The 11,274-nt window shown below is 48.6% G+C and overlaps 1 protein-coding gene across 1 annotated transcript in view; it reads right to left on the minus strand.

Annotated features, from left to right (window-relative positions):
* Positions 1 to 11,274, minus strand: part of Znf385c (zinc finger protein 385C) — a 53,614-nt gene that overhangs the window by 39,642 nt on the left and 2,698 nt on the right. The gene's annotated exons all lie outside the window — the stretch shown is intronic.

Below are 11,274 nucleotides of genomic sequence, written 5' to 3' on the forward strand. Positions count from 1 at the left end.
AGATGCCCACAGGAGCCCTGACTATAAGCCAGGGCCAACCCTGCGGAAATTAAGATCTCGAGGCTCCTGACCCACCCTTCATTTCCTGTACCCTTTATTTAAGGAGTTAGCTGAGCAGGATCCTCCCCCCAAGTCCACCCCATAACCCATAGTTGGTCCTTGGTGTGACCTAACCCATCCGAACTCAGGGTGGCTCTCCAAGCCTATTGGCTGAAAGAGCCAGTGGTATGGAGTTGCCAGAGCCCCATTTGGTCAACAAGGGAGCAGCTGACCACATCCTCGAATCCTCCTCTGGTGACCTGTGGCATAGACCACTAAGAATCTCTCTCTCTCTCTCTCTCTCTCTCTCTCTCTCTCTCTCTCTCTCTCTCTCTCTCTCTCTCTCTCTCTCTCTCTCTCTCTCCCTCCCTCCCTCTCTCCCTTCCTCCCTCCCTCCCTTCCTTTCTTCCCAAACAAGGTCACATTATGTATCCCTGCCCGGGTTTGAAAGTGTACACCATCATGATTCCAGGAAATACCCTGAGATACTCAAAGGCCTCAGCTACAGAGGGCCCAGGACATAGCCTGGCTGTGGAGCAAAACTTCATCTCTCTGCTCGTTCAAACACACCTCACAGGATCCCGGGTCAAACGAGACATGAGGATAATGTCTCCCAGTCTGTCTGACAAGTGGGACAGGCCCACTGGAGAGGTCCCTGACTCTGTGTACTTACTTACCTGAACCAAAACCAGAACCACCAACAACTTGGAGAACTTCTAATGTCCAAGCCCCTTGTGGGCTCTGATGGGCTCAGCTTGTGTTGCGGCTTAAAAACTTTGAACTTCTGGCCAGGTGATTCTGAGGTGCAGCTAAGGGCTAGAATCTTGTGTCCATCGGCCTTCCAAAGACATGCTTGGCCTTGGAAGTATTTCCTGGGGAGCTTGGCAGTGTCCTCCCCAGCTCCCATACCATGGCCTCAGATTCAGGAACCTGGGGTAAATAGTTTTGTTGTTGTTGTTGAAGATTTCTTTGCATGGTAGTTTGAATAAGAATGGCACCCACAAGGCATTAGTGGCACATGCCTTTAAGGAAGGCAGAGGCAGGCGGATCTCCATGAGTTCGAGGCCAGCCTGGTCTACAAGAGCTAGTTCCAGGACAGCCTCTACAGGGAAACCCTGTATCAAAAAACCAAAAAAAGAAAAAAGGAAAAAAAAGTAGGTTGAGCAAGCCATGGGGTGGCCTCTGCATCAGCTCCTGCCTCCAGGGTCCTGCCCTGCTTGAATTCCTGTCCTGACTTCCTTCAGTGATGAACAGCAATGCTGAAGTGTGAGCCGGACAAAACCTTTTCTCCCCAACTTGCTTTTTGGTCATGGTGTTTCATCGCAGCCATAGAAACTCTAATTAAGACACTCTATTTTGTTTTGTTAAATATTTATTTATTATTGTTGTTGTTTGAGACAGGGTCTGAACATATAGTTCAGGGTCTCAAACTCCAGATTCTCCTACCTCAGCCTCCCTCTTGCTGGTATTTACAGCCTGTGCCACCATGCTTATCTGTGGCTGCTTTTTCAACTGCACCCAGGCAGTTCTGAGGAGCAGCTGAACACAGATGCTAGTAAGAAAAGCTATCTGAGGCCGAGGCTTGGCTTTGGAGTCCTCATCCACCTGGCCCAGTGACACTGCTTGCAGCTTCCCATGCTACCTACCCATCCCCCATGCCATCTCAGCCTGCTGCTCACCACACTCCTAGGCTGTCCTCCATCTTCAGGCCTGGGCTGTGGTCCCCATGCCATGCTTTGTGTTCTAGTAGACATCAGCATCTAGGGAATGGGGTCTGCTTGTTCTCAGCACATGACCCCAGCTGGGCACCTCTCAGGGTATAACTCAACCTTGTTGAAAGAATACAGTCTAGGCCGGGTGGTGGTGGCGCACACCTTTAATCCCAGCACTCGGGAGGCAGAGGCAGGTGGATCTCTGTGAGTTGGAGACCAAGCCTGGTCTACCGAGCAAGTTCCAGGACAGGCTCCAAAACTACAGAGAAACCCTGTCTTGAAAAAAAACAACAACAAAAAACAAAACAAACAAAAAAAAAGAATACAGTCTAGATCAGCTTCCATCTGGGACAGCAGCTTCCACAGCTGGGCTCTGGGCAGCAGGGTTGTGACAAGGGTCCTCCTGATTTCTGCTCTGTCCTACCCTGGATTTCCACTGCTCCCAAAAGTGTAAATTCCATCCTCTTATGTAGTGATATATTATTTATGATTTAATAAAACTTTCCTGAAGGCTCAGAATGCAAAGCTCACCACAGCCATAAAAGCTGGGCAGTGGTGGCGCACACCTTTAATCCCAGGACTCAAGAGACAGAGGCAGACGGATCTCTGAGTCTAAGACCACCCTGGGCTACACAAGAGTGAATCAATCTAAAAGAGAAACAGAGATCACACCTTTTAAAACCAGCACTAGAGAGGTATATAAGGAGCTCAGGGTCAGTGGCAGTCAGTCTTAGGCATTCATTCAGTTTCCAGACACACTGAGGATTCATGGAGCCAGGATCATCTTCCCCTCCCCCATCTGAGGTAGAGGTAAGAGTTAGTGGCTGACTGCTTTGCTTTCCTGATCTTCAGCTTGAACCCCAGTATCAGGCTCTGTTTTTTTGTTTGTTTTTTGAGACAGGGTTTCTCTGTGTAGCATCCCTAGTTGTCCTGGAACTAGCTCTGTAGACCAGGGTAGCCTCAAATTCACAGAGATTCACTGGCCTCTGCCTCCTGAGTGCTGGGATCAAAGGCATGTGCCACCACTGTCCTGCCTGGTTCTGGGTTTTTAACTATTTGTGCTACACTCTTACTGTTCCTTGGTGCAGGGACAATGTGTAGTTCTATCCACTAAGATACACATAGTCTGGGAAACATCCTCCCTTGAAGGACCCACATGTCTTTTGAGGCACCTGACCTAAGGAATGCCCACCTTGCTTTCCAGAAGTAAGAGTATGTATGTAGCTATAGAACCTGGGTTCAGATCTTGCCTCTGAGCCTCAGTTTCCCCTATGTGTAATTTAAGGATAAATACTAACAGTACTTACTTAGTGGGTCTCTGTAGGGGTCAAACGAGTCAATTAGATGTAAAGTGCTCAGCAAATATGCACATGAGAACACTGTGTGTATGTGTTAAATGTCACTTAAAGGTCATGGAGCCAGTCAACAAGTGGTGCTGATCTTGTGCCAGGTCTAAGCTGGGGTCTAGATCCCCATCTTACAGGCGAGGAAGTGGCTCAGCCCCTGTGACACTCAACCTCAGGTGTGTGCCACCTCAACGTTCCTCCCTTCAGTACTCTCGGGCCACTTCCTCACTCCTCAGGCGCCTGGTCTGGTCCAGGTGGGCACAGTGCCCCACACTCACAGAGGCCCCTTTGTACCCTCGCCCAGGGTCACACCCTGAGCTCCGAGCCACAGCAGGACAAGCACCCAGTGTCTGAGTCTGTTTCAGGGCCAGGTCTGTGGCCAGTGGTTGTTCCAGTCATGTGACTCTGGGTGGGTGGGGTCTTGCATCCCCTCCCCAGCTTGCATTCAGGGGCAGACACGATTGGTTCCTACCCTCCACAAAGTGTGGGGCCAGACACTTGTTTCTGAGCTGTTTTTAATATCAGGAGGAAAGGAGGTGTGGGAGGCCTTGACAGGATCCTAGGGAGTTCTTACCTCTGCTGTCTTGCTAAATCCCCAATCCTCTTATTCCTCCTGCCTAAAGGGGAATAGTGACCACCTTACCTGGTTGCTCTGTATGTACCCCCTCTTCCTCCTCCTCCTAAATATTCTCTGCACACAGCCAGAACACAGGGTTAGGTGGGGGAAGCTAAGAGGTAGATCATCCACCTAGCATGGGAAGACCCTGGGTTCTATCCTCAGCACCACCACAACAAACAAACAAACAAATAAATAAATGAGCAAGTTCTGAGCACACCATCTGTTTATGAGCACTCGGGGCCAGTGAGATGATGGGGGTGGGGAGGTGGGGAGTGCGGTTGAGGGGACAGCTCTTTCTGCCATGCCTGATGACTTAAATTAGACCCCTGGAATCCACATGATGGAAGGAGAGAGTTGGCTCCCATGAGTTATCTTCAGACCCTCATATAAGCACTGCGCGCGTGCGAAGACACACACACACAGACACACACACACACACACACACACACACACACACACACACAAATAATTTTCAATGGTAAAGCATTCAGGAGACCAAGATAGCTGAGTTGCTGTGAGTTCAAGACCAGCTGGCTACACAGTGATACCAGGCAAGCCTGGGATACAAAGTGGGACCCTGCCACAAACAAAGAAACTAACAAAAGCTCCAAAAGTTCCTTTCCTCTTTGGGAAAATCCTCACCCCAGCCAGAAGGTGCATATTGGTACCACGCGTGTCCTGCCTTTTAATATTGCAATATCACCATTGCCATCTGCAAAGTTCACACTCAAGAAACTTGCAAATGAATTACAAAAGAAGAAGAAAAAGGAGTTATAACTCCAGCTCCAGCGAGCCAATGTCCTCTTCTGGCCTCTCCAGGCACCTGCACACATGTGGCATAAACCCACACAGATGCATACACACACATATACATAAATAAAAATAACCTTCAAAAATAATAAAATAAATCTGGTTGGTTTTTTTCTATTCTTTTTTTGAGAGGGGGGACTTCGAGACAGGATTTCTCTGTGGCTTTGGAGGTTGTCATGGAACTAGCTCTTGTAGACCAGGCTAGTCTGGAACTCACAGATGTCTGCCTGATTCTGCCTCCTGAGTGCTGGGATTAAAGGTGTGTGCCACCATCGCCTAGACTCTCATAATGCTTTTTTTTATGTAAGTTTACAGTTTTGCACTGGACCACATTTCATAGTTTTCCATAGCCTGGTGTGATCTGCAAACTTTGGGTTGGATGGCTGGGCCCTTCTTGGCCTCTTTCAAGTCTTTCTCCCTTCTCCCAGCACCCTGTCCACTCTGCCCCACCCACAGATTAACTGAGATATAAATACTACTTGCTGACTAAAAATATTCCTGGTAGAAGTAACAATGTGATTACTAGAAACTGACTAGGAAAAAAAATCATTCTTGACTGAAACTGACAAAGCAGTATAATCTTGTTTTACATTCTGATCTTCCCGAACTACATGGGGTTACCTAGTCACACTCACAGTGTCAGAGCCTGGTGCTGAGAGTCTGAACTCCCAGAACAATCAAATCCCAGTGGCAGCATACACGAGAAGTTGATGTCGATGAAAAGAGTTTTGTTGAAATTAAAATGGAATGAAAAGCATGGATATTTATCTGGTCCACTGTAGGACATTGATTTGTTCCTCCATAGGGAGGAAAATCAAGAAAAAAAAATCTCATCAAGGGATGAATAGAGTTCAAAGTGGAAAATATCTACCCAGTGTGTTGGCATCTTTTAGTTTAGAATGTTTGTATTCAAAACATCCTTGGGGTTAAAATATCCAGGTCAAAATCGTCAGTGCCTACCCCATCTATTTCCACCATCTCCATATGAGGGATAGATACTGCAACCACACTGGGGTCTTTCTGTCCCTGGAGTCTATCATGCCTTTCTCCCCAAACCTGGGCTTTTTGCTTTGTGTACTCCTTAGTTCTGGGCTCCTCTACGAGAAACTTCCTCATAGCCCTCTCTAAAATGGATTTTCTGTCTTGTCTCCTTTAAAAAATTAGATAGATCCAGGTGTTGGTGGGGGTGGGGGCGGGCAGAGGCAGGTGAATCTCTGTGAGTTCGAGGCCAGCCTGGTCTACAGAGGGAGTTTCAGGACAGCCTCCAAAGCAATACAAAGAAACCCTGTGTCGAAAAAAAAAATTAGATAGATAATTAAAGCTATAGGTGTGTGTGTGTGTGTGTGTGTGAGTGTGAGCAGTGGCCTCACTCACCCATGTGGAAGTCAAAGGAGAATTTATAGGGTTTAGTTTAGTTCTCTCCTTCTACCACATGGGTCCTAGAAATAGTACTTGGGCCATCAGGGTTAGTGGAAAGTGCATTTACCTGATGAACTGTCATTTCTGTATTTTATCGGCAAGTTCTCATATCCCCTAGACAGGACTGTCACTTTGGAATGTAGCAGACAACGGACTTGAATTTCTGATCTTCCTGCCTCCACCTCCTCAGTGCCAGGATCACAGATGGGGATCGAACTCAGGCCAACCCAGCTACATCCTTAACTGCCTGTCTGTCTCCTCTTAGTCCCTTCTCTTTTTATTCTCTTGTTCTCTCTTGAATTCCCAAGGCAGATCCCAGGGTAGGCACTCAAGAATTGTTGAGAGGATCAATGTCCATGGGACAAGGATGGGGAAGAGGGATGGGACTCCCAGGGCTCTGGAATAAAAGAGGGACAGTGTATAGTCATATCCCTCCAGAGAAGCTCATATGAGCAGGAGAGTAAAGAGACCTACCAGGATGGCTTTATTCCTCACCCCCACCCAGGCCCATCTTCCCACATATGCCAACAGCTGCCTCAATCTGGACTGTCCCTTCATTCCTGGCTCCTACATTTGGCTGCTGGCAAGGCTGTCCAGGAAAACCTTGTGATCTCTACTCTGGCTTCTTCACCCCTAACACACACCTCAACCTGAAGAGCCTGGTTAGATGCCCTTAGCCTTAAGCAAGGGCTATTCAAATTCCCAATTAGCACTCAGCTGGTTAAAAGCCTTTTCTAAAAGCTTTCCCTTTCCCCCACAGGAAGCTGCTAACTAGGGCATCGAGTCTCAGAATGAGGTCATAGGAATACTATCTACCCCTAGTCTACCTTCCCAGCCAGAGACACAGGTCCAGGATGAGGAATCCTGGGTGGGAGGTCCTCCAGGAGGTAGGTCAAAGATTAGAGTAGGAAAGCCAGAGGCTATCTGGATGGTGGTGGCACACACCCTTAATCCTAGCACTTGGGAGTCAGAGGCAGGTGGATCTTTGTGAGTTTGAGGTTAGACTGGTCTACAGAGCTAGTTCCAGGACACCCAAGGCTACACAAAGAAACCACCCAGTCTTAAAGAACAAAACAGGCAAACCCCAAAACCAAACAAAACAACAACAAAAGGAAAACCAGAAGCTACTGCACCCTGTGAGTCTCTTTGTCCAAGGAGACCTGGGTTCAAGGTTGCACTCGGATGAAGACTGACAGGTAGCCTTGACCTCTGCACCTGCCTATCACTTGCACAAGGGACTTTTACTTCACAGGGCAGAGCCAGACACTTCTGGACTGACTGTGCAAAATCAAGAGCTTGGAAGACCCTGAGGTTCCAGGGATATTCCTCCTGCAGAGATCCTAGGAGGGACCATGGGATGGGCCCTCTTATCAGTTTGATGGGATTTAGACTCACCATGGAAACATGGTGATTATCCGGGTTAATGGTACGTGTGGGCAGTACCATTCATTGGGCTGGGGTCCCCAATAAAATAAAGAGGAACTGAGCACCTGAATTCATCTTTTTGCTACCTGGCTTCGGATGCAAGTGTCTAAGCTGCCTCCTATTCCTGCCTCACTTGGCCTGAGGGGCTGGACCTTCCTACTGTGGGCCAAAACGAACTCCCTTCCCAAAGCTGCCTTTGTCAGGGATTTTGTCACAGCGATGACACAACTGTCCCAAGCCCAGGACAGAATCCTTCCTCTCTCAAGTGTCACTGAGTGGCTAGCTCAAGCTCAGCCGAGGAGTTCTAAAGTTCATGCCCCACACCCTATGATTCTCTGGGACCCCTAGAGAACGCAGAAGTTCTGGTTTCTAACGCTCCTCCTAATAGCCCCCTTCTAGAATTCTCAAAGCAGGACAGGGCTCACATCATGTAGGAATCGGCAAAGTGAGGCCAGGAGGGTGGGGAGTAGAGGAGCTAGGCCCTGGAGGCCAATGAGGGAGGTAGGGCAGCTGACATGTGGCCAGGCCTCTCCATGGGCATCTTGGGTTCGGGAGGGTCTGTGGATCTGGCTCTCACCACACCCAAGGAAACCTTAGGCAAATAAACAAGCAGCCAACACAGCAAGGCCTGTGCAGGAGCTGTGGCCATGGTGTAGCCAGCAGCAGGGAGAGGAGAGGCCAGAGACTGTTTAAAGAGGCCCCGCAGCCACAGTGGCGGAAGGCTGGAACAGGGTGGGGGCACACCGGCGGTTTGGAGCAGGAAACTGGGAAACATGGGTTGAACTTGGCTGCTTCAAGGTAAAAAGAAAGGTGTTGATTCAGGCCTGCTTTTGTCCACACTTCTTCTGAGGGAGGTTCCAAGTCCTTACCTTCCACTTAAGGTCAAACTACTCAACAAGACAGACAAGGGGCTGCCCCTCCATCACTCTGAACCCCTAGTTCTGCTTCCAGGCCTATGACTCTGTGCCTTGTCATTGAAGAAAATTCCAAGCCGGGCATTGGTGGTGCATGCCTTTAATCACAGCTCTTGGGAGGCAGAGGCAGGCGGATCTCTGTGAATTCAAGACCAGCCTGATCTATAAGAGCTAGTTCTGGGACAGTCTCCAAAGCCACAGAGAAATCCTGTATCGAAACAACAACAACAAAATATTCCATTTCTAAAGCCAGAGCTCTCAACAGGGGCAGGGACAGAGGAACCAACACTGACCTTTTTTGTCTGCAGGTCTTGATAATCCTCATTTGCTTGGAGGAGGAGTCCAGAGGTGACAGTAGTGCCCCCAAGATGCTTTGCTACTTTCTGTGACCCAGAGACACTCATCCATACTGTTTCCCTGCGCTTCCTCAAGACAATGAGTCCCAGAGATACAAACCAACACACCTAGGCTGAGAGGTAGAGACATGCAACTGGGGGGTGGGTGGGTTGGCTCATATCTGCAACCCCAGCACTAAGGAGGCTAAAGAAAGAGGATTGCTGTGAGTTGGAAGCCAACCTGGCCTACACGGTGAGTTCCAAGCCAACCTGAGCTATAGATTAAGATCTTGTCATCAAAATAAAACAATACAGACACAGAGACAGAAGTACAGAGCCATGTAACCAGAGAGAAGTGTGTGTGTGTGTGTGTGTGTGTGTGTGTGTGTGAGAGAGAGAGACAGAGACAGAGACAGAGACAGAGAGGTGGGAGAGGAGAGAAGACAGAACAGTGATGGGGATACAGGGGAGACAGGGGAGACAGGGATGGAGCACACAGCACGGAGAGGACAAACGTATTCTTAGACTGAAGCAGAAGGAGGCCCCCAAAACCACACAGACAGGCAGATCTAGAGATTCAGGTCCCCTAGTCACTTCTGGAGACGAGATGCTGAACACCAAGTCCCTCCAGGCTTGAGGGAGTCCCAGGAAGGTGGCGCTACTGCCTCCTGTCTCCAACACTGAGGCACTGCAAGTACCTGAACTCCAGCCACCAAGTAAGTCAACCATTGGCCACTTGGTGATCACCCAAGGCGAATGAAAAGGTGCTGAAGAGGGAAGGGAGGCTGTGAGTGTGGGAAGGCCGTAGGGTGCACACTGTAGGGCATCAGGGTCGGTATGCAAGGGATGGTTTGTGAGCCGGGTAGCATGCTGGGTGAGTGAGCACATGTATAGGTAGTGTGTCTATTTCTTTAAAAATACCTTGCAGCATTAAGGAGGCCAGAGTGGCAGGTTGGTCCCCAAACAGTCCAGTGAGAATCATGACTGAGCGGAACTGGTCTCTAAAGAGGTGGCATGCCTTTGCTTTCTAAACAGACAGTATGTCTAGGTGTCACAGGCCACTCCACAGCAGCCTAGACCAGCATGCCATGTATTTCCATCAGGGATGCTCCCAGCTACAGACTCCTGAAGAAGCCGCTCTTCCCTGGCTGTGGGTGTGAGCAGGCAGAGCGGGATGGAGTGAGGGGCACAGGAGGCATGGAGATCCATCCTTGCCTTCCTCTGATCTAGTTTCCTTCCCTCTTGTTGCTGCATACAAGCTTATTTCTGTCCTTGCTCCTTGGGAGCAGAAAGCGCCACATTCTTGCCACGCTGGGAAGAAAAGCAAGCTCTCGTCCCCATACCTTCCCACTCAAGAATCATAGGACATTTTAAAAAAATTGTCCCAATTTTTAGTTAGAGAATGAGGTCAGGAAACCCAAGGGGGGATTGCTTATTGGTGACAACTGACAATTTTCATTTCACCTTGAAACTCCCTCCTTGTCTACACATGTGTGGCCCAAGCCCAGCTTTATGGTCCCTCTGCTAGAGGAGAGGCTTAGGGATGGAGTTAACCAAATGGCTCGTGGGGCCACAGATTCAGCCAGGTCCCCTGTCACCTTTGCAGGCCATGGAGCAAGAAGACCACTGGTGGTCCACACAGGTCTAAATATCTTAAAGTTCTAATTGTATGGTGGCACAGGTCTGTAATCCCAGTTACCTGAGAAGCTGAGGCAGGGGGGTTGCCTCAAGTTTAAGACTAGCCTGAATAACTTTGTCAGACCCTATCCCCAAATTAAAACAAAACAAAACAAAACGAAAAAGGCTGGGATATGACTCCACGGTAGAGCACTTGCCTAGCACAAACAAAACCCTGGGCTTGATCCCCAGTACTGCAAAACAACAACAATAATATATATTTTAAAGTTACAGGTCTTGTGAATGAAATGTCATATATATATGTATATATTGTCATATATATATATGCATACATATATATATGTATATATATTGCTTTTTCGAGACAGGGTTTCTCTGTATTGTTTTGGAGGCTGACCTGGAACTCGATCTGTAGATCAGGCTGACCTTGAACTCACAGAGATCCGCCTGCCTCTGCCTCCCAAGTGCTGGGATTAAAGGCATACGCCACCAAGACCTGGCAAAATGTCCCATATTTTTTAGATAAAGTTGCATGTATACCAGGCTAGCCTCAAACTCTAACCCCACCCCCTTGTTTATCTGAATCAGATAAATTTCTGATCCCCCTGATTCTATCTCCCACGTTTTGGGATTACAGGCAGGTCCCCACACCTGGTTTTATGCAGGGTTCTATCTCCCAGGTTTTGGGATTACAGGCATGTTCCCCCACACCTGGTTTTATGCAGGGTTCTATCTCCCAGGTTTTGGGATTACAGGCATGTTCCCCCACACCTGGTTTTATGCAGGGTTCTATCTCCCAGGTTTTGGGATTACAGGCATGTTCCCCCACACCTGGTTTTATGCAGGGTTCTATCTCCCAGGTTTTGGGATTACAGGCATGTCCCCCACACCTGGTTTTATGCAGGGTTCTATCTCCCAGGTTTTGGGATTACAGGCATGTTCCCCACACCTGGTTTTATGCAGGGTTCTATCTCCCAGGTTTTGGGATTACAGGCATGTCCCCCACACCTGGTTTTA

This window comes from Mesocricetus auratus, unplaced genomic scaffold (genome assembly GCF_017639785.1).
Source record: "Mesocricetus auratus isolate SY011 unplaced genomic scaffold, BCM_Maur_2.0 Super-Scaffold_100007, whole genome shotgun sequence".
NCBI classification, from domain to species: Eukaryota; Metazoa; Chordata; class Mammalia; order Rodentia; family Cricetidae; genus Mesocricetus; species Mesocricetus auratus.